The sequence below is a fragment of the Hyla sarda genome, chromosome 2 (genome assembly GCF_029499605.1).
Source record: "Hyla sarda isolate aHylSar1 chromosome 2, aHylSar1.hap1, whole genome shotgun sequence".
Classification (NCBI taxonomy): domain Eukaryota; kingdom Metazoa; phylum Chordata; class Amphibia; order Anura; family Hylidae; genus Hyla; species Hyla sarda.
Window position 1 is genome coordinate 78,274,893 of NC_079190.1, and position 24,437 is coordinate 78,299,329.

Below are 24,437 nucleotides of genomic sequence, written 5' to 3' on the forward strand. Positions count from 1 at the left end.
TTAAAATGATATATCAAAAGATATATCAAATACCTTTACTATATATATATATATATATATATATATATATATATATATATGGTGATCCCTCAACTTACAATGGCCTCAACATACAATAGTTTCAACATACAATGGTCTTTTCTGGAACATTGTAACTTGAAACCAGACTCAACATACAATGATGGGGACAGTCCAGATCTGTGAAACGTGTCAATGGCTAAAAGAGCCGACCAATCAGAATGGACATTTGACTGGTAAAACCCCTGTATTACTGAAGTGTATGCACTGACTGGTGTCTGGTAGCGCCCCCTACAGTATAGGGAGGTATTACATATTCTGTACTTCTTTTAACCTGTGCCATGGTTAGCTTCTGCTTTGGACAACAGGTGAGGGCGGCTCCATTTTCCTTTTTTTAGGACATCACGTGTTCTGTACAGGACCCTGAAGAAGCCCCTGTCCTCTACATAGACCAGTGTTTCCCAACGAGGGTGCCTCCAGCTGTTGCAAAACTACAACTCCCAGCATGCCCGGACAGCCTTTGGCTGTCCGGGCATGCTGGGAGTTGTAGTTTTGCAACAGCTGGAGGCACCCTGGTTGGAAAACACTAAAATAGACAATGATTTACAGCTCCCAGCAGATCTTTATTACCTGTATATGTAAGATTTGCTGTATCTATATTAGTTATCTACTTATTTTTCTTTAATCCTCACTTTTTCCTATTTTTGGATGAAATTTTGGTGGCTTCAGAACCAATTACCAGGTTTCCATAGAGTTATGGTCTCAACATACAATGGTTTCAACATACAATGGTCATCCTGGAACCAATTAATATTGTAACTTGAGGAACCACTGTATATATATATATATATATATATATATATATATATATATATATACCCTGATCTACTTTGTAAATAAGTGGGTTATAGACTGAAATTTTGCTGTAGCATAAAAATAAAATTATATTAGGCTCTAGATCAGTGGTCTCCAAACTGTGGACCTTCAGATGTTGCAAAACTACAACTCCCACAATGCTTGGACTGTTGTAGTTTTGCAACATCTTGAGGTCTACAGTTTGGAGACCCCTGCCCTAGATGATATGTAGTGTGAATTTTTCCACTTACTATAAAGCTACTTTCACACATCTCTCTCTCACATATAAGGGTATGTTCACACTGAGGAATTGGAGAGGAATTTCCACGAGTAATTCTGCTCGCTTATTCCTCTCCAATTCATTCAGCAGTGCCATACCCCATAGTATGTAGTTAACTTTCCTCTCCTCAGTTCACACTGAGGAAATTCCGCTAGCGGAATTCTGTCACAGAATTCCGTTCCGCATGAAGAATGAACATGTTCTTTCTTCATGCGGAATTCGTAAATGTAAAAAATTTGGGTAGTCTGCCACGCTTCCACGTGGAATTTGCGCGGAATTCGAGCATTACTGTGTGTCCTATCCTCTTTCATTTCCACAAGGAAATCAGAGCGGAATTCCACGTGAATTCCGCGCAAATCCCGTGCAAATTCCACGTGGAAAAAAAAACTGCATTTTGGAGCAGATTTTGTAAGCGAACATTCCGCTCACACCTTAACCAGTGTGAACATATCCTTACAGATAAAATACAGCCAGAATAAGGCTATGTTCAAACGGCAGAATTTTGGCAATTCCGCAGAAATTCCGTTCAGCAAAGCTTGCTGAAGGGAATTGCAGCGGAATTTTTGTGTTCTCAGAACACAGAATTCCGCCACAATACAAGCCTCATTGACTTCATTGGCATTCCACCACGGAATTCCACAAAATGTAAGACTAGTTTTTTATTTTTGCGGAATGCAGAAAACTGAATTCCTGAATGGCACTGCGGATTCCAATTGAAATCAATGGGCGGATGAATTTTGGTGGTATTTCTGGCAGAATTCCTTTGCGGAATTCCACATGGAAATTCCGCATGTGATGATGTCCAAAGGCTATGTTCACACGGCAGAATTTCCAAGCGGAAGCTGCCGGAAAAATTCTGCAAGGAAATTCTGCAAAATTTACTGCACATTGGAGATTTATCTAAATCTGTGTGGAGGAAGAGCGGTGCAGTTGCCCATAGCAACCAATCAGATTGCTTCTTTCTTTTTTCACAGGCCTCTTTAAAAATGAAAGAAGTGAGCTGATTGGTTGCTATGGGCAACTGCACCGCTCTTCCTCTACTCAGGTTTTGATGAATCTCCCCCATTGTGTTGAAATTTTGCTTTCCTGATCCTGAACATGTCTCTAAATTGCAAAATTCTGGGCAGAATCAAATTGAAGTCAGTGGGGTATTGAATTTCGTCAGAATGTGTGTTTTGAGCAAACAGAAATTCCGCAGAAATGTAAATATTCCGCAGCAAGCTTTGCAAAATGGAATTTGGACGCAATGACAGAATTTCCACCGTGTGAACATAGCCTAAAGGGGTACTCCCGTGGAAAACTTTTTTTTTTTTTTTTTTTATCAACTGGTGAAAGTTAAACAGATTTGTAAATCACTTCTATTAAAAAAAATCTTAATCCTTCCAGTACTTTTTAGGGGCTATATACTACAGAGAAATCCAAAAAAGAAATGCATTTCCTCTGATGTCATGACCACAGTGCTCTCTGCTGACCTCTGCTGTTCATTTTAGGAACTGTCCAGAGCAGCATATGTTTGCTATGGGGATTTTTTCTCCTGCTCTGGACAGTTCCTAAAATGGACAACAGAGGTCAGCAGAGAGCACTGTGGTCATGACATCAGAGGAAATGCATTTCTTTTTTGGATTTCTCTGAAGTATACAGCCCCTAAAAAGTTGTCACGATTCGGCTTACGGGTTGTGGATCCGCTGTGTCAGGGAGGGATTGGCGTGGACCGTGCTAGTGGACCGGTTCTAAGAGGCTACTGGTTTTCACCAGAGCCCGCCGCAAAGCGGGATGGTCTTGCTGCGGCAGTAGCAACCAGGTCGTATCCACTAGCAGCGGCTCAACCTCGCTGACTGCTGAGAAGGCGTGGGACAGAAGGACTAGGCAGAGGCAAGGTCAGACGTAGCAGAAGGTCGGGGGCAGGCGGCAAGGTTCGTAGTCAGGATGGATAGCAGAAGTTCAGGTAACACAGGCTTTGGACACACTAAACGCTTTCACTGGCACAAGGCAACAAGATCCGGCAAGGGAGTGCAAGGGAGGAGATCAGATATAGCCAGGGAGCAGATGGAAGCCAATAAAGCTAATTGGGCCAGGCACCAATCATTGGTGCACTGGCCCTTTAAGTCTCAGAGAGCTGGTGCGCGCGCGCCCTAGAGAGCGGAGCCGCGCGCGCCAGCACAAGACAGCAGGGGACCGGGACGGGTAAGTGACCTGGGATGCGATTCGCGAGCGGGCGCGTCCCGCTGTGCGAATCGCATCCCCGACGGCCATGACAGTGCAGCGCTCCCGGTCAGCGGGACTGACCGGGGCGCTGCAGGGAGAAAGACGCCGTGAGCGCTCCGGGGAGGAGCGGGGACCCGGAGCGCTAGGCGTAACAGTACCCCCCCCCCTTAGGTCTCCCCTTTTTTTTGTCCGGTAACTGCCTCCCCTGGGATGAGGACACCGGGAAAGAATGGAGGGTTTCCTCAACGGCAGGCAGTGCAGCAGGAGTAGGAATGGGGAGGGAGGGCAGAGGGTGAAGCTTGGCACGGGGCAGGGTGACACAAGGACGGGAGCCATGAGGAGGCACAGAGGGTTGCCTGACGGGACTGGGAGGGGGGGAGAGGCACTTCCTAAGGCAGGCAGAGTCCCAGTTCTTGATCTCCCCGGTGGTCCAATCAAGGGTGGGAGAATGAAGGCGGAGCCATGGCAGACCGAGGAGGACCTCAGAGGTACAGTTGGGGAGAACGAAGAGCTCAATCCTTTCGTGGTGGGGTCCAATACACATAAGGAGGGGTTCTGTGCGGTAACGCACAGTGCAATCCAGTCTGGCTCCATTGACCGCGGAAATGTAGAGCGGCTTGACGAGATGGGTCACCGGGATGCCGAATTTATTCACAAACGACTCCAAAATAAAATTCCCAGAGGCACCAGAGTCCAAGCAGGCCACGGCTGAGAGGGAGGAGTTGGCTGAAGGAGAAATCCGCACGGGCACCGTGAGACGTGGAGAAGCAGACTTGGAACCAAGAGACGCCACACCCACGTGAGCTGGGTGCGTGCGTGCGTTTCCCAGACGTGGAGGACGGATAGGGCAATCCACCAAGAAATGCTCGGTACTGGCACAGTAAAGACAGAGATTTTCTTCCCTACGGCGATTCCTCTCTTCCTGGGTCAGGCGAGACCGATCCACTTGCATGGCCTCCTCGGCGGGAGGCCCAGGCGTAGACTGCAAAGGATGCTGTGGGAGAGGTGCCCAGAGATCTAAGTCTTTTTTCCTGGCGGAGCTCTTGGTGTCGCTCAGAAAAACGCATGTCAATGCGGGTAGCCAAATGGATGAGTTCTTGGAGGTTGGCAGGAATCTCTCGTGCGGCCAGCACATCCTTGATGCGACTGGATAGGCCTTTTTTAAAGGTCGCGCAGAGAGCCTCGTTATTCCATGATAACTCGGAAGCAAGAGTACGAAATTGGATGGCGTACTCGCCCACTGAAGAATTACCCTGGACCAGGTTCAACAGGGCAGTCTCGGCAGAAGAAGCTCGGGCTGGCTCCTCGAAGACACTCCGGACTTCAGCGAAGAAGGCCTGGACTGAGGCTGTGGCAGGATCATTGCGGTCCCAGAGCGGTGTGGCCCAAGACAAGGCCTTTCCTGAAAGAAGGCTTACTACAAACGCCACCTTAGACCGTTCTGTAGGAAACAAGTCCGACAACATCTCCATATGCAGGGAACACTGAGACAAAAATCCACGGCAGAGTTTAGAGTCCCCATCAAATTTGTCCGGCAGGGACAAGCGGAGGCTAGGAGCGGCCACTCGCTGCGGAGGAGGTGCAGGAGCTGGCGGAGGAGATGGTTGCTGCTGTAGCAACCAGGTCGTATCCACTAGCAACGGCTCAACCTCGCTGACTGCTGAGAAGGCGTGGGACAGAAGGACTAGGCAGAGGCAAGGTCAGACGTAGCAGAAGGTCGGGGGCAGGCGGCAAGGTTCGTAGTCAGGATGGATAGCAGAAGTTCAGGTACACAGGCTTTGGACACACTAAACGCTTTCACTGGCACAAGGCAACAAGATCCGGCAAGGGAGTGCAAGGGAGGAGATCAGATATAGCCAGGGAGCAGATGGAAGCCAATAAAGCTAATTGGGCCAGGCACCAATCATTGGTGCACTGGCCCTTTAAGTCTCAGAGAGCTGGCGCGCGCGCCCTAGAGAGCGGAGCCGCGCGCGCCAGCACAAGACAGCAGGGGACCGGGACGGGTAAGTGACCTGGGATGCGATTCGCGAGCGGGCGCGTCCCGCTGTGCGAATCGCATCCCCGACGGCCATGACAGTGCAGCGCTCCCGGTCAGCGGGACTGACCGGGGCGCTGCAGGGAGAAAGACGCCGTGAGCGCTCCGAGGAGGAGCGGGGACCCGGAGCGCTAGGCGTAACAAAAGTACTGGAAGGATTAAGATTTTTTTTATAGAAGTGATTTACAAATCTGTTTAACTTTCTGGCACCAGTTGATTAAAAAAAAAAAAAGTTTTCCACGGGAGTACCCCTTAAGGCTATGCTCGCACGGCCATAAATGTGCAGAATGTCCGCCCAGAAAACACGGGTAGACATTCCGCACATTTGAATAATTCAGCAGGCCCTAGGACTGTGCGGAAATGTGCCGTGTTATAGAGTGGAATTTGCCACGGAATCTGCCACGGAAATTCTGTGTGTGCACTGTGCAGCAGCATCCCATTAAAATCAATTGCATTGAATTCTGCACAGACATTCCACCGTGTGAACATACCCTTAAAGTAAAATAGAGAAATTCACTGACCAAACACCTGTGTGAAGTTTTGTACTTATTTGGTTCTTAGTATGCATGCTGTATGTGTATGGAAATATCTATGTCTATTTTTCCCCTGTGATGTACTGTATGAAGAAGTCCAGATATATGTTACTCTATCTACCTGCTTTATGTGGGGTCAGAAGCATAGAGCAATGAGTCAGTAACTGGTGTTATGGCCCTGAGCCGCTGCCATGAGTCACATCTACCGTTAGCACCGACATTCCATCCCAGCGCTGCATTCCGGGAGGGAGCCGGCCGTCTGTGTTTACAAGCCTGGTTATATGGAAATGGATGGCACTCAGAGTAATGTGGCCTATAACAAAGCTTACTCCATAAAGCAAACCAATCTGGTAGAAATCTGCACATTTCCTGGATAGAGACCTGATCTATCTCTTCTTTCCTCACATACCGGAGTATAACCGATGGAAGCTTGCCTTACCAACGCTGGTACCTGACAGCACCAAGTGCAGCTCCTGAGATGCGCTCTATGTGTGTGTATATATATATATATATATATATATATATATATATATACATCATGATGAATGTATTAGTATTATCCTGTCAGATACTTGGAATGCATTCTTACACTTTGTTAGGATAATATCAGCGGTCAGAAGAAAAATGGTTGGAGTGTGATGCCGTATATTAAATGTACAGTGAGGCAAAAAAGTATTTAGTCAGCCACCAATTGTGCAAGTTCTTCCACTTAAAAAGAAGAGAGAGGCCTGTAATGTTCATCGTAGATATACCTCAACTATGAGAGAGATAATGAGAAAAAAAATCCATAACATCACATTGTCTGATTTTTAAAGAATTTATTTGCAAATTATGGTGGAAAATAAGTATTTGGTCAATAACAAAAGTTCATCTCAATACTTTGTTATATACCCTTTGTTGGAAATGACAGAGGTCATATGTTTTCTGTAAGTCTTCACAAGGTTTTCGCACACTGTTGCTGGTATCTTGGCCCATTCCTCCATGCAGATCTCCTCTAGAGCAGTGATGTTTTGGGGCTGTCGCTGTGCACCATGGACTTTCAACTCCCTCAAAAGGTTTTCTATGGGTTGAGATGTGGAGACTGGCTAGGCGACTCCAGGACCTTGAAATGCTTCTTATGAAGCCACTCCTTCATTACCCAGGTGGTGTATTTGGGATCATTGTCATGCTGAAAGACCCAGCCACTTTTCATCTTCAGTGCCCTTGCTGATGGAAGGAGGTTTTCACTCAAAATCTCACAAAACATGGCCCCATTCATTCTCTCCTTTAAACGGATCAGTCATCCTGGTCCCTTTTCAGAAAAACAGCTCCAAAGCATAATGTTTCCACCCCCCATGCTTTACAGTAGGAATTGTGTTCTTTGGATGCATCTCAGCATTCTTTCTCCTCCAAACACGAAGAGTTGAGTTTTTACCAAAAAGTTCTACTTTGGTTTCATCTGACCATATGACATTCTCCCAATCCTCTTCTGGATCATCCAAATGCTCTCTAGCAAACTTCAGATGGGCCCAGACATGTACTGGCTTAAGCAGGGGGACATGTCTGGCACTGCATGATTTGAGTCCCTGGTGGCATATTGTGTTACTGATGGTAGCCTTTGTTACTTTGGTCCAAGCTCTCTGCGGGTCATTTACCAGGCTCCCCACCCGTGTGGTTCTGGGATTTTTGCTCACCGTTCTTGTGATCATTTTGACACCACGGGGTGAGATCCTGCGTGGAGCCCCAGATCGAGGGAGATTATCAGTGGTCTTGTATGTCATCAATTTTCTAATAATTGCTCCCACAGTTTGTTTCTTCACACCAAGCTGCTTGCCTAATGCAGATTCAGTCTTCCCAGCCTGGTGCAGGCCTACAATTTTGTTTCTGGTGTCCTTCGACAGCTCTTTGGTCTAGGCCATAGTGGAGTTTGGAGTATGACTGTTTGAGGTGGTGGACAGGTGTCTTTTATACTGATAACAAGTTCAAACAGGTGCCATTAATACAGGTAACAAGCGGAGGACAGAGGAGACTCTTAAAGAAGAAGTTACAGGTTTGTGAGAGCCAGAAATCTTGCTTGTTTGTAGGTGACCAAATACTTATTTTCCATCATAATTTGCAAATAAATTCTTTACAAATCAGACAATGTGATTTTATGGATTTTTTCTCATCATGTCTCTCATAGTTGAGGTATACCTATGAGAAAAATTACAGGCCTCTCTCTTTTTAAGTGGAAGAACTTGCACAATTGAAGGCTGACTGAATACTTTTTTGCCCCACTGTGTGCATGTCACACACATACCCTGCTGTCTCCCGGGGAACAATGTATATACATAATGCGTACACTGCAGAGCCAATGTTTAGATGGAAAGTGTTGGGGTCGGAGTTGCCTGGGAGATGTTGTGACCTTCACATTGTCAGCACAGGAGGAAAGGGTTGGATGCTGGTTGAATTTTTATCTAGTGAAAATATCTGTCCGAGCGGTGACCTGGCGGGTGGAATAGATCAATTCCCCTACAATGTTAGACTGTGGAGTTGGATGAGATTTAGATACATTTCCAATGAAGAGCTTGTTCTGTTATCTGCGAACAGATCATCAGTGGGGAAAAAACCCTTTAAAACTATGTTACTGTAGAAAGTATCATTGGGCTCCATTTTGATTATGGAAACAGATGATCGAGTTGATCATATTTACAGGGGAAGTTCATATTTACCCAGCATATCAACTAGGGTTGCCACCTGGCTGGTATTTTAACAGCACAGTCGATATTTTGGCCACCTTTTTAATATAAAAATACCGGCAATGCAATGGGTGATATTTATCCAACCAATCCTCCAACTCCCGGAATGTTTTACCATACCCCATACCAGTGTTTTCCAACCAGATCTCCTCCAGCTGTTGCAAAACTACAACTCCCAGCATGCCCGGACAGCCAATGGCTGTCCGGGCATGCTGGGAGTAGTAGTTTTGCAACAGCTGGAGGCACCTCTGGTTGAGAACCACTGACCTATGCTATATACTACTATATAGTCCAACATGCTGGGAGTTGTAGTTTTGCAACAGCTGGAGGCACCTCTGGTTGGGAACCACTGACCTATGCTATATACTACTATTTAGTCCAACATGCTGGGAGTAGTAGTTTTGCAACTGTTGGAGGCACCTCTGGTTGGGAAACACTGACCTATAACTATATAGTCCAACATGCTGGGAGTTGTAGTTTTGCAACAGCTGGAGGCACCCCTGGTTGGGAACCACTGACCTATGCTATATACTACTATTTAGTCCAACATGCTAGGAGTGGTAGTTTTGCAACTGTTGGAGGCACCTCTGGTTGGGAAACACTGACCTATAACTATATAGTCCAACATGCTGGGAGTTGTAGTTTTGCAACAGCTGGAGGCACCTCTGGTTGGGAACCACTGACCTATGCTATATACTACTATTTAGTCCAACATGCTGGGAGTTGTAGTTTTGCAACTGTTGGAGGCACCTCTGGTTGGGAAACACTGACCTATAACTATATAGTCTAACATGCTGGGAGTTGTAGTTTTGCAACTGTTGGAGGCACCTCTGGTTGGGAAACACTGACCTATAACTATATAGTCCAACATGCTGGGAGTTGTAGTTTTGCAACAGCTGGAGGCCCCTCTGGTTGGGAACCACTGACCTATGCTATATACTACTATATAGTCCAACATGCTGGGAGTTGTAGTTTTCGTTTGGGGCAGCTGCTGAGCCACAGGCTGTATCAGGGCATGCTGGGAGTTGTAGTTAGTAACTAACTTCAACTCTTGAATTAGATTTTTTTTTTAAAAGGGCGATCAAAAAGTCACATCGAAAAAAAATGGTACTGTTAAAAACTACAGATTGGGGCGCAAACAATGAGCCCTTATACAGGCCCGTATAAGGAGAAATAAAAGTTATAGGGGTCAGAGTAGGACAAAATTTATCCTGCATATGTGTATTCTGTGATGTCACGCATATATAATTAATTATGCAAATGAGCATAGCTGGTATTTTTTTTCCAAGAAAGGTGGCAGAAATGAGCCGACTGGAGTCACCGTTTGACTCCAGTCGGCTCATTAAAGTAAATGGAGTTCAGCGCTGGTCTGTCTGGGGTACGGGAGAGCCCGGTTTGCCCCTCCGGGGTGTGAATGCAGCCTTGCGCTATGTTTCCACTTGTTTTGTTTTCTGGCAGTTTTTGGATATCTGCCGCTGCAGTTTTTGAGCCAAAATCAGAAGTGGATCCATAAGGGAGGAGAAGTATAAGTCCTTCCTTTATATGTCCTATTCCATTTCTGGCTTTGGCTCAAAAACTGCCAGAAAAAAAAAAACAAGTGGAAACTTAGCCTAACCCCTTTAAGGCTGGGTCCACACTACGTTTTGTCCCATACGGGAGCGCATACGGCAGGAGGGAGCTAAAACCTCGCGCTCCCGTATGTGACCGTATGCGCTCCCGTATGCCATTCACTTCAATGAGCCGACCGGAGTGAAACGTTCGGTCCGGTCGGCTCATTTTTGCGCCGTATGCGCTTTTACAACCGGACCTAAAACTGATTACAAACGGGGTGCCGCGTGCATGATCACGGGCGTCCCCAGCGGCGGGACTCCTGCGATCAGGCATCTTATCCTTTGGATAGGGGATAAGATGTGTAAGCACCGGAGTACCCCTTTAAACTAATTGTTCCAAAGAGCAACAAAAAATGCTTGAATATATAAAGCTTATTTTGCTTTTGCTCTTATTTGTAAGTTGACAAAATACACTACAAGTTTACACGTTTCTGAAATTTCACTCTTCACATACACCAAAAAGCTAAGTGAAGTCTGGGCTGGTGTAGTTTAGAGACTTTTTGATGGTTATGCACCTTTTCTTGCGCCTTTTCACAAAAAGTCAGTTGATAGATTCATTACCCAAACCTTAACAGCTGGTCTGTACACACTTTTTTTTTTTTTTTTTTTTTTAAAGCGTTAGCCAAAAAGGTGTAAAAAAAATAGCCAAATGTGAGACAAATCTTCACTCAAAAACAGCTCTAAAGACATTGATAAATGCTCCCCATCATTTGTAGCTCAGCCTTCAGTGTAATGTGCAGGCGACAGAGAAGTATAAGTAGTCACTGATCACCTGCCTCATATGGGATTGGATCGCTCCATACTGACTGATGGACAGCGATGATATTTTTATTATTCAACCTTGAATGGGGCCAAATCCATTACTAGTGAGAAAAGATATGAATCGTGCCGGGGGAGCTATAAATGTCATTATTCTCAGGGGCAGGAGTATTAATCTTTGTTCTTTCCGTAAGTCGGTGATGTGTTATTACTAAAAATTCCGGAGCTAAAGTTATAGTAATGAATGTAAACAGGCACCCGGCCGCACTCCTCAAATAAGAGGGAAGGAGCTGCAGCTTCTTATCGTATAAACATCTTAGGGTTTTATTGAAGGATTTCATTATTTATAGAAGGAAGGAGAAGCAAAGCCAGTCTGAGATATAAAACACATCTTTCCATTCTCGTCACTCGCGACGTTTTTCTCCATGTGCAGTCATTACCCGCTCCGGCCTCTGTTATTTTTAGAATGACCAACTGTATTGCATAGTTTACAAGTGCCGTCTGGTCCCAGCTTCCTTATAACTTCATTTTCCTGATCTGGATGAATGGTCTCCATTGCCTGTAATTGTATTAGCCGAGCTCCTTCCCAATATTTTCTAATCAAACTCATTCGGAATATTTTGCGCTGTAATTGTGGCACAGCAACTTCTTAGTACAGTCTGGAAAACATAATAGTATTGTTACTAGAGCATCAGAAAGCAGAGCAGAGAATATACCATGGGCTTGTTCATTTAAAGGGGTATTCCAGGAAAAAACTTTATATATCAACTGGCTCCAGAAAGTTAAACAGATTTGTAAATTACTTCTATTAAAAAATCTTAATCCTTTCAGTACTTATGAGCTTCTGAAGTTAAGGTTGTTCTTTTCTGTCTAAGTGCTCTCTGATGACACGTGTCTCGGGAAACGCCCAGTTTAGAAGCAAATCCCCATAGCAAACCTCTTCTAAACTGGGCGTTTCCCGAGACACGTGTCATCAGAGACCACTTAGACAGATAAGAACAACCTTAACTTCAGAAGCTCAAAAGTACTGAAAGGATTAAGATTTTTTTAATAGAAGTAATTTACAAATCTGTTTAACGTTCTGCAGCCAGTTGATATATAGAAAAAAGTTTTTTCCTGGATAACCCCTTTAATCCAACAGCTTCTTCTGTCTGGCAGGGTGGGTGTATGTGTCACGGATCGGCAGGCTGGAGGTGGATCCTCTGTGTCAGAGAGGGTTTGGCGAGGACCGTGTCGGTGGACCGGTTCTAAGTAGCTACTGGTTTTCACCAGAGCCCGCCGCAAAGCGGGATGGTCTTGCAGTGGCGGTAGCAACCAGGTCGTATCCACCAGCAACGGCTCAACCTCTCTGACTGCTGAGATAGGCATGGTACAAGGGATAAGGCAAGAGCAAGGTCGGACGTAGCAGAAGGTCAGGGCAGGCAGCAAGGATCGTAGTCAGGGGCAACGGCAGGAGGTCTGGAACACAGGCTAGGAACACTCAAGGAAAGGCTTTCTCTGGCACAAGGGCAACAAGATCCGGCGAGGGAGTGCAGGGGAAGTGAGGTATAAGTAGGGAGTGCACAGGTGGAAACTAATCAAGCTAATTGGGCCAGGCACCAATCATTGGTGCACTGGCCCTTTAAGTCTCAGAGAGCTGGCGCGCGCGCACCCTAGAGAGCGGAGACGCGCGCGCCAGAGCATGACAGCCGGGGACCGGGACAGGTAAGTGACCTGGGATGCGATTCGCGGGCGGGCGCGTCCCGCTATGCGAATCGCATCCCCGCCGGCCATGTCAGTGCAGCGCTCCCGGTCAGCGGGTCTTACCGGGGCGCTGCAGGGAGAGAAACGCCGCGAGCACTTCGGGGAGGAGCAGGGACCCGGAACGCTCGGCGTAACAGGACCCGGAGACCGGAGTAGCTTCCTCTAGGCATTTCATTTCAAAGGGTCCAAGGTAACGTGGTCCCAGATAAAAACTGGGGACACGGAAGCGGATATACTTGGCGGAGAGCCACACAAAAACAGGAGGAGCTCTTCTCTTTTTTCCGGCAAGCTTCTTCACCCGGGATGAGGCTAGTATGAGGAATTTTATAGTCTTTTTCCAGACGGTGGCGAAGCCCCGGGAAACCTCATCAACAGCGGGCACACAAGGAGGCGTGGGAGTGGGGAGGGAGGGAAGAGGGTAAAACTTGGCATGGGGCAGAGTGTTAACAGGACGGGGGCTGTGAGGAGGAGACACAGCATAGTCCAGATAGGCCTTGGGGAGACCAGGTAAAGGAGGAGACACAGAGGTTTGACTGACGGGACTGGGAGCAGACGTGAGGCATTTTCTGTGGCAAGAAGCACCCCAGCTCTTGATCTCCCCGGTGGTCCAGACAAGGGTAGAGGAGTGGCGTTGGAGCCATGGCAGACCAAGGAGGACTTCAGAGAAGCATTTGGGCAAAACAAAAAGTTCAATTTTTTCGAGATGAAGTTCCATGCTCAAGAGCAGGGGTTCTGTGCGGTAACGCACAGTGCAGTATAGAAGTAAATCTTCTTTCTTTCTGCGGCGAGTCCTCTCTTCAGGGGTCAGGCGAGACCGATCCACTTGCATAGCCTCCTCGGCGGGAGGCACAGGGGTGGATTGCAAAGGATACTGTGAGAGAGGTGCTCAGAGCGGTGTGGCACATGGCAGGGCCTTCCCAGGCAGGAGACCACGGCAGAGTCTAGAGTCCCCATCAAATTTGTCCGGCAGGGACAAGCAGGGGTTAGGAGCGGCCGGTCGCTGCGGAGGAGTTGCAGGAGCCGGCGGAGGAGATGGTTGTTGCTGTTGCAGCTGCTGTGTCTGTGACTGAAGTTGCTGTATCTGCAGCAGCAGCTGCTGTATCTGTGACTGAAGTTGCTGTGTCACGGTGGTCAAGTATGCCAGCTGGTGATTTCGTTGGGTGATCATTAGGGATTGCTGGGCAATCACCGTGGAAATGTCGGCAAGACTTGACAGCGGCACCTCAGCGGAATCCATGGCCGGATCTACTGTCACGGATCGGCAGGCTGGAGGTGGATCCTCTGTGTCAGAGAGGGTTTGACGAGGACCGTGTCGGTGGACCGGTTCTAAGTAGCTACTGGTTTTCACCAGAGCCCGCCGCAAAGCGGGATGGTCTTGCAGCGGCGGTAGCAACCAGGTCGTATCCACCGGCAACGGCTCAACCTCTCTGACTGCTGAGATAGGCATGGTACAAGGGATAAGGCAAGAGCAAGGTCGGACGTAGCAGAAGGTCAGGGCAGGCAGCAAGGATCGTAGTCAGGGGCAACGGCAGGAGGTCTGGAACACAGGCTAGGAACACTCAAGGAAAGGCTTTCTCTGGCACAAGGGCAACAAGATCCGGCGAGGGAGTGCAGGGGAAGTGAGGTATAAGTAGGGAGTGCACAGGTGGAAACTAATCAAGCTAATTGGGCCAGGCACCAATCATTGGTGCACTGGCCCTTTAAGTCTCAGAGAGCTGGCGCGCGCGCACCCTAGAGAGCGGAGACGCGCGCGCCAGAGCATGACAGCCGGGGACCGGGACAGGTAAGTGACCTGGGATGCGATTCTCGGGCGCGTCCCGCTATGCGAATCGCATCCCCGCCGGCCATGTCAGTGCAGCGCTCCCGGTCAGCGGGTCTGACCGGGGCGCTGCAGGGAGAGAAACGCCGCGAGCGCTTCGGGGAGGAGCAGGGACCCGGAGCGCTCGGCGTAACAGTATGTATGAGTACTGACCTGAAATTACTGTTCGAGTTTAAGCCAATTGTTTCAGAGAAAGCTTTACTGCAGATGAAACACAGATTTGTATCCTTTTCACCCATTATTGCTATGATAACAGGAAAAAACTTTGAAATTAGGAATATTTGCATTGGGAATGTTGTCTGTTTTGTATTTACAGTGGCCCCTCAAGTTACAATATTAATTGGTTCCAGGAAGACCATTGTATGTTGAAACCATTGTATGTTGAGACCAGAACTCTATGGAAACCTGGTAATTGGTTCTAAAGGCAACAAAATGTCATCCAAAAAAATAGGAAAAAGTGAGGATTAAACAGAAATAAGTAGATAACTAATATAGATAAAGAAAATCCTTACATATAAAAGTAAGAAAGATCTGCTGGGAGCTGTAAATCACTGTATGTCAGTGTTTCCCAAGCAGGGAGCCTCCAGCTGTTGCAAAACTACAACTCCCAGCATGCCCGGACAGCCGAAGGCTGTCCGGGCATGCTGTGAGTTGTAGTTTTGCAACAGCTGGGGGCACCCTACTTTGGAAACACTGGTCTATGTAGAGGACAGGAGCTTCTTCAGGGTCCTGTACAGTACACGCAATGTCCTAAAAAAGTAACATGGAGCCGCCCTCACCTGGTGTTCAAAGGAGCAGTTAACCCTGGTACAGGTAAAGAGTACAGAACATGTAATACCTCCCTGTACTGTAGGGGGCGCTACCAGACACCAGTTAGTGCATACACTTCAGTAAAACAGGTAAAGAGTAGTACAGAACAATATCTCCCTGTACTGTAGGGGGCGCTACCAGACACCAGTCAGTGCATGCACTTCAGTAATACAGGTAAAGAGTACAGAACATGTAATACCTCCCTGAACTGTAGGGGGCGCTACCAGACACCAGTCAGTGCATGCACTTCAGTAATACAGGTAAAGAGTACAGAACATGTAATACCTCCCTGTACTGTAGGGGGCACTACCGGACACCAGTCAGTGCATACACTTCAGTAATACAGGGGTTTTACCAGTGAATGCCCATTCTGATTGGTCAGTTCTTCCAGTGATTGACATGTTTCACAGATCTGGACTGTCTGTACATTGTATGTTGAGTCTGGTTTCAACTTACAATGGTCCAGAAAAGACAATTGTATGTTGAAACTATTGTATGTTGAGGCCATTGTAAGTTGAGGGATCACTGTATCACTAGGCCAACAAGGCCCATGCTAGGGCGGCTGTTTAAAAGGGGGGGGGGGGCGAAATACAGGTCATCTATAACTTAAAGAGATATTTCAGATAAAGCTGGATGAAAATGACATCCTAATTCTTGTGGTTGAAAATAAGACTAAAAATAAATAATTTCTTATAAATCTATACTTCATATTATATGGATTTAAGGCCAGAAAACACTAACATGTATGGTAACCAACCAAAGGAGAAATAAATTCCAATACAGATAGGAACGACTCACGGCACTCGAGTACTGATGGATTCCAAACTTTATTTTTTATGCATTGTGACTGGGAATAAAGTTTGGAATCCATCAGTACTCGAGTGCCGTGAGTCGTTCCTATCTGTATCGGAATTTGTCACAAGTTATTTTGCATCTATGACCATAGAGCATCGGCATTACTGATACTGTGATTTGAGGTTGGAGCCGAGCCGGACACCCTCTCACCACATTAGGTGAAGTTATTAATTAGGCTGATTCAGAACCAACCAATCCCTACGTCCATCCATCCCCCCGGTCCTAGAGGTTGAGCTTAATAACTGTGGGAAGAATAATCATTAATTTAGTTGCCACCCCGGGGTTTCCTCAGTCTTTAGGGTTCTCATGTATAATACATGCTACATATTTCCCTTCCCCTCTCAGCACAGTTTGCAGCCTCACATTTCCCTCGATGTAATACCCACATTTTTATACATTTTGTATCATTCATTAAACCCCTCTGCTCTGTGCCTGTTGAACGTTGACTAGGAATGAGTTGGCAGTGGCTACAGGTTAGATCATGGGGATCAATAAGGTCAGTCGTACTTATATATCATGACTTAAAGAGGCGGTGGCACATGGACATGGTAAGTAATTACAGATGGGTTCTGCCTCCCTGTAATCGTCCATTAGACCGTGAATCATTCATCATTTCATATGTCAATACCAGCTGCTGTCCTATGTGGATGGCTATGGGTTAATTCAACCTCATTTACAGCTCATGTAGCTCTAGATACTAATAATTATCTACTGTCATTAAGACATAACTAGCACATATAGTGTAAATCATGTAGTTGAAGAAGGACCTACAGCCATTTTTTATATCATTTTATAGCCTAAGATGCTCTGGTTACAACTATGTTTTTACTATCTTGCTTTCACAGCCACAGTAAGGCTGTGTTCACATGGCTTAAGATTTTCCGTATGTCCGGCAGGAAAAACGGGCGGACATTTCGGAAAGCTGCTAGGACTGCTCAGAAATGTGCCGTCTACATAGACGGCAACACATTGCCCAGCAGACTCCGCAACAAAATGAACAGGCTCATTGTTTCTGCAGACACTGACATTTGGATTTGAATGACAAAAATATCTGCCCCAGAAATTCCGCCATGTGCACGTTGCAGCAGAATCCTATTAAAATCAATGGGCTGTAGTGGAATTTCCAAGCGGAACAATTCTGTGGATTTCCACTTTCAAAATCCATCGTGAACACAGTCTTATAGGGATTTTACTAATTAGTTGACTACCTGTACTTCTCACAGAATAGTCAAATGGGTGGGAACTTTGTTGCAAAATAGAGTGTGAGGGCAATTGAGAGGGTTTGAATCATGTCTGGAGTAATATTAATAATATTTTTTTTATAGCATCCTATGCTCTAGGGCACTGTACATATGATATTTGTTAGAATATATATAACACAAACACAGGCACTGTGAATGTGATAAATAGTAAATGTCAGACTAATATAAAGGCAGAGAGGGCCCTGCCCGCAAGGGCTTATAATCTACAAAGGGAGAAGAGAGAAACAGTAGGTTGGGTGACAGCTGGTCATCTGTGAGAAGTTAGAAAAAGAATGCTTCTAATCACTCCCCCCCTGACCCTAGTATTCCCACCCCCTGACCCTAGTATTCCCACCCCCTGAGCCTAGTATTCCCACCCCCTGAGCCTAGTATTTACACCCCCTGAGTCTAGTATTCCCACCCCCTGACCCTAGTATTCCCACCCCCTGACCCTAGTATTTACACCCCCTGAGCCTAGTATTTCCACCCCCTGAGCTTAGTATTTACACCCCCTGAGCCTAGTATTCCCACCCCCTGAGCCTAATATTCTCACCCCCTGAGCCTAATATTCTCACCCCCGAGCCTAATATTCTCACCCCCCAAGCCTAGTATTCCCACCTCCTGAGCCTAGTATTTACACCCCCTGAGCCAAATATTCTTACCCCCTGAGCCTAGTATTCTCACCCCCTGAGCCTAGTATTCCCACCTCCTGAGCCTAGTATTTACACCCCCTGAGCCTAATATTCTCACCCCTGAGCCTAGTATTCCCACCCCCTGAGCCTAATATTCTCACCCCCTGAGCCTAATATTCTCACCCCCTGAGCCTAGTATTCTCACCCCCTGAGCCTAGTATTCCCACCTCCTGAGCCTAGTATTTACACCCCCTGAGCCTAATATTCTCACCCCTGAGCCTAGTATTCCAACCCCCTGAGCCTAATATTCTCACCCCCTGAGCCTAATATTCTCACCCCCTGTGCCTAGTATTCCCACCTCCTGAGCCTAGTATTTACAGCCACTGAGCCTAATATTCTCACCCCCTGAGCCTAGTATTCCCACCCCCTGAGCCTAGTATTCCCACCCCCTGAGCCTAGTATTCCCACCCCCTGAGCCTAGTATTCCCACCCCCTGAGCCTAGTATTCCCACCTCCTGCACCTAGTATTCACACCCCCGAACCTAGTATTTACACCCCCTGAGCCTAGTATTCACACCCCCTTACCCTTAGTATTCACACCCCCTGCACCTAGTATTCACAGCCCCTGAGCCTAGTATTCATACCACCTGACCCTAGTATTCACACCCCCTGAACCTAGTACTGTGGCACTTAAGCAGCTCAGCCCTGCCTCCTTGACACTTGGCTGAAAACTAAAAACATTTCATAGGTTTTTCCACCACCATCAGCTCCAGGAAAGATACACTCTTATACCCCACAGCTTTCCAACAATGTCTGCAGCTCTTAGCAGCAAGTACAGCTGTCAGATGCTTTTTAGAACCTAATAAGGTGTAAGCCGCTCTTTGCCTAATGTTACCGTACATGTACAATACAGGTTTTAAATAATGACCGGTATGCAGATTATCTCTCATCCTGAAGGACAAAAAATATCTCATATTAGCCAAACCAAGGTCTAGCCTAAAAAGAAGACTTACCTACCATTGGAGGAGGCCCCGGATTTCAGAGCCTCCTCTAATGTTCGGTGGGTCTTCAGACTCTGCATAGTATGAGATTGTTTTTTGTCTTCTCGAGAAGGGTCATTTACATACTTTTTTCCCATTAAGAATTGCCTTTCTAGATCAAAAAATACATTGGGTAGTAATGTGACTTACATGGGTCATGGGATGTGTTTGGTTTCATCCGGTTGTTCGTAAAGTCTTTTTTTTTTTTTTTTACATTTGTGTATGACATCATCAGTAATGTCAGCATTGTAAAGGGATAGTATTTACTCTTTAGGGTGCATCTGTTCTTGTAAAATTGCCTTCTATTATTTGGTCATTATACAGCCATGAAGAGGAAGCATCTGTCTTTTGATGTCTCCCATGAGGTGACAGCGTATATTATAGATTAACCTCTACAAGCATGCTGGTATAGACCAGAATACAAATTCTATCTGTTTGTACACCAGTGTTTTCCAAACAGTGTGTCTCCAGCTGTTGCAGAACCCCAAGTCCCAGCATGCCCAGACAGCCTTCAGCTGTCCAGGCATGCTGGAAGTTATGGTTTTGCAAAGCTAAAGACATACTGTTTGGAAAACATTGACATTGCGCCAGAATTTGCGCCAGAATTGAAAAACCCCCGACTAACTCTCCATTTTGTTAAGAAAACCCGAAAGAGGGGCGTGGCTGCCGGGAAAAGGGGGCATGGTCTCCGAAAAGGGGCATGTTCCTGACATTTTCACAAAAACCCAACATATTTACTAAGGTTTCCACATAAATTGTGGTGGATTTCAGCTGAGGAAAACCCTACAGATCAGAACATGTATAAAAAAAAAAGCAAAATGTAGGAAAAGTGGAAAATGTAGGGAAAGCTTAGTAAATACTGTGGAAAATAAATTGTAGGGAATTAAAACCCACAAAGAAAACTACACAACACTCTTAGTAAATCAGGGCCAATGTGTCTTTGGTCTGAATGATACTTAGAAATCATTAAAGGGGAACTCCAGCCAAAACTAAGTTATTCCCTATCCACAGGATTAGGGATAAGTAGCTGATCGTGGGGGGGTCCAACTGCTGGGATTACATCCCCCCCCCTCCCCCTGCAATCTCTGGAACTGGTCCCAGCCCTAAGTAAGGAGCGCGTTCTGCAGACGGCACGTGTTCCATTCATTTCTATGGGAGCGCCGAATAGATCCGAGTACAGCACTCCGGCATCTCTGGCACTGCCATAGCAATGAATGGAGTGCACGCCGCCTACCGGGCCCCGTTCCGGAGATCATGAGGGGTCCCAGAGGTCGGACCCCCCGCGATCAGCCACTTATCCCCTATCCTGTGGCTAGTGAAGTTAGTTTTTTTGAAGTTAGCTTTGGCTGGAGTTCTCCTTTAATACAATTACATGGCAAGACAGTAAAATATAATACAAGCATATATCATTGAAAAGCCAATTGTATAAAACATATAAAAAAGATTACTGGCATAGTAAGCATAATAAAGTCTCAAAAAAGGAAATTTGTCTGGATCTGTAACCAAAAGACAAACCTTAGGTTCTGGTACATTAACTCCTTTGACATCATAGATATAGAATGTGTTACGTGCTGTCTGATTTCCATTGTGATTGTATATGTTTGCTTTTTTTCTCTTTGCTTATTAATATTGCTATATTCATCTAGTGAATTTCAGTCTCATTTGTTCTACGTACTTTTGTTTCGTTTTAAGCATAAAAGAGTCTCAAGCATAAAAAAGAGAATTTGCCTGGATCTTTGAACAAAAGATCTTCTGGTACATTAGAGGGGTACTCCACTGGAAAACATTTTCTTTTAAATCAACTGGTGCCAGAAAGTTAAACAGACTTGTAAATTACTTCTATTAAAAAAAAATCTTAATCCTTCCAGTACTTATCAGCTGCTGTATAATACACAGGAAGTTCTTTACTTTTTGAATTTCCTTTCTGTCTGACCACAGTGCTCTCTGCTGTCACCTCTGTCCATTTCAGGAACTGTCCAGAGCAAAAGATGTTTGCTATGGGGATTTGCTCCTGCTCTGGACAGTTCCTGCCATGGACAGAGGTGTCAGCAGAGAGCACTGTGGTCAGGCAGAAAGGAAATTCAAAAAGAAAAGAACTTCCTGGATCATAACAGCAGCTGATAAGTACTAGAAGGATTGGGATTTTTTAAGAGAAGTAAATTACAAATCTGTTTAACTTTCTGGCACCAGTTGATTTAAAAGAAATGTTTTTTCCAGGAGAGTACCTCTTTAAAACTACAGCTACCAGTATGACCTAAGTAGTGGTAAGGGTATGCTGAGAGTTGTTGTTTCACCCATCATTACTGCAGAACTTACAAGTGACTATAAGTGATGGGACATAGTGAGGAGAAAAAAAGCAAAATGTAGGAAAAGTGGAAAATGTAGGGAAAGCTTAGTAAATACTGTGGAAAATAAATTGTAGGGAATTAAAACCCACAAAGAAAACTACACAACACTCTTAGTAAATCAGGGCCAATGTGTCTTTGGTCTGAATGATACTTACAAATCATTAAAGGGGAACTCCAGCCAAAACTAAGTTATTCCCTATCCACAGGATTGGGGATAAGTAGCTGATCGTGGGGGGTCCAACTGCTGGGATTACATCCCCCCCCCCTCCCCCTGCAATCTCTGGAACTGGTCCCAGCCCTAAGTAAGGAGCGCGTTCTGCAGACGGCACGTGTTCCATTCATTTCTATGGGAGCGCCGAATAGATCCGAGTACAGCACTCCGGCATCTCTGGCACTGCCATAGCAATGAATGGAGTGCACGCCGCCTACCGGGCCCCGTTCCGGAGATCATGAGGGGTCCCAGAGGTCGGACCCCCCGCGATCAGCCACTTATCCCCTATCCTGTGGATAGTGAAGTTAGTTTTTTTGAAGTTAGCTTTGGCTGGAGTTCTCCTTTAATACAATTACATGGCAAGACAGTAAAATATAATACAAGCATATATCATTGAAAAGCCAATTGTATAAAACATATAAAAAAGATTACTGGCATAGTAAGCATAATAAAGTCTCAAAAAAGGAAATTTGTCTGGATCTGTAACCAAAAGACAAACCTTAGGTTCTGGTACATTAACTCCTTTGACATCATAGATATAGAATGTGTTACGTGCTGTCTGATTTCCATTGTGATTGTATATGTTTGCTTTTTTTCTCTTTGCTTATTAATATTGCTATATTCATCTAGTGAATTTCAGTCTCATTTGTTCTACGTACTTTTGTTTCGTTTTAAGCATAAAAGAGTCTCAAGCATAAAAAAGAGAATTTGCCTGGATCTTTGAACAAAAGATCTTCTGGTACATTAGAGGGGTACTCCACTGGAAAACATTTTCTTTTAAATCAACTGGTGCCAGAAAGTTAAACAGACTTGTAAATTACTTCTATTAAAAAAAAATCTTAATCCTTCCAGTACTTATCAGCTGCTGTATAATACACAGGAAGTTCTTTACTTTTTGAATTTCCTTTCTGTCTGACCACAGTGCTCTCTGCTGTCACCTCTGTCCATTTCAGGAACTGTCCAGAGCAAAAGATGTTTGCTATGGGGATTTGCTCCTGCTCTGGACAGTTCCTGCCATGGACAGAGGTGTCAGCAGAGAGCACTGTGGTCAGGCAGAAAGGAAATTCAAAAAGAAAAGAACTTCCTGGATCATAACAGCAGCTGATAAGTACTAGAAGGATTGGGATTTTTTAAGAGAAGTAAATTACAAATCTGTTTAACTTTCTGGCACCAGTTGATTTAAAAGAAATGTTTTTTCCAGGAGAGTACCTCTTTAAAACTACAGCTACCAGTATGACCTAAGTAGTGGTAAGGGTATGCTGAGAGTTGTTGTTTCACCCATCATTACTGCAGAACTTACAAGTGACTATAAGTGATGGGACATAGTGAGGAGAAAAAAAGCAAAATGTAGGAAAAGTGGAAAATGTAGGGAAAGCTTAGTAAATACTGTGGAAAATAAATTGTAGGGAATTAAAACCCACAAAGAAAACTACACAACACTCTTAGTAAATCAGGGCCAATGTGTCTTTGGTCTGAATGATACTTACAAATCATTAAAGGGGAACTCCAGCCAAAACTAAGTTATTCCCTATCCACAGGATTGGGGATAAGTAGCTGATCGTGGGGGGTCCAACTGCTGGGATTACATCCCCCCCCCTCCCCCTGCAATCTCTGGAACTGGTCCCAGCCCTAAGTAAGGAGCGCGTTCTGCAGACGGCACGTGTTCCATTCATTTCTATGGGAGCGCCGAATAGATCCGAGTACAGCACTCCGGCATCTCTGGCACTGCCATAGCAATGAATGGAGCGCACGCCGCCTACCGGGCCCCATTCCGGAGATCATAAGGGGTCCCAGAGGTCGGACCCCCCGCGATCAGCCACTTATCCCCTATCCTGTGGATAGTGAAGTTAGTTTTTTTGAAGTTAGCTTTGGCTGGAGTTCTCCTTTAACCCCTTCCCGCAGAATGTCATATATAAACGCTGGGTTGTGCAGTGCGTTCGCGCATCCCGACGTTTATAAATGACATTCAGTTAACCCAGCGATGCGCAGCATCGCACGGGTTAACTGGCAGAAGTCCTGCTGTTTTCAGCAGGGGACAACTTCTGCTTCACCCCCAGGACCATCCATTGATGGTCCTGGTCAGCGATCACTGTGATTGGTCCCTGTGGACCAATCACAGTGATCTGGGGTGAAAGTTCAGATCCCCCGCACTGCCCGCCCCTGGAAGTCGGGCAGAACGGGGGACGATGGCTGCGGGGGCTCGCGGCATAGGTGGGGGAACACGAGGGGACCGGCGGCCTTACCTGAAGCAGCGGCGGGACCGGCCACGTGGACGAGCAGCGACGGGACCGGCAGGTAAGTACATGGTCCTCAGAAGCAGCAGTGAAGATCTTCACTGCTGCTTCTAGGAGTCTGAAAACTACAACTCCCAGCATGCCTAGACAGCCTTTGGCTGTCTGGGCATGCTGGGAGTTGTAGTTTTGCAACATCTGGAGGGCCCCAGTTTGGAGACCATTGTATAATGGTCTCCAATCTGTGCTCTTCCAGCTGTTACTAAACTACAATTCCCAGCATGCACTGACTGTCCAGGCATGCTGGGAGTTTTAGTTCAGCAACATCTGGCCCTTCAGATGTTGCCGAACTACAACTCCCAGCATGCCCTTCAGCTGTCTCGGCATGCTGGGAGTTGCAGTTTTTCAACAACTGGAGACACACTGGTTGGGAAACATTGTTTCTAACTCAGTGTTTCCTAACCTGTGTGCCTCCAGCTGTTGCAAAACTATAAC

At 46.0% G+C, this 24,437-nt stretch overlaps 1 protein-coding gene and 1 long non-coding RNA gene across 7 annotated transcripts in view; one reads left to right on the forward strand and one right to left on the reverse strand.

The window, feature by feature from the left end:
- The window catches only part of ITGA7 (integrin subunit alpha 7), a 258,860-nt gene that overhangs the window by 139,215 nt on the left and 95,208 nt on the right, over window positions 1-24,437 (forward strand). The window lies entirely within an intron of this gene.
- LOC130358651 (uncharacterized) overlaps window positions 11,318-24,437 on the reverse strand; it is a 32,449-nt gene continuing 19,329 nt past the window's right edge. Inside the window, exon 3 of the long non-coding RNA XR_008889599.1 lies at window positions 11,318-11,671. This is a non-coding gene — a long non-coding RNA (uncharacterized LOC130358651). The remainder of the gene's footprint in view (window positions 11,672-24,437) is intronic.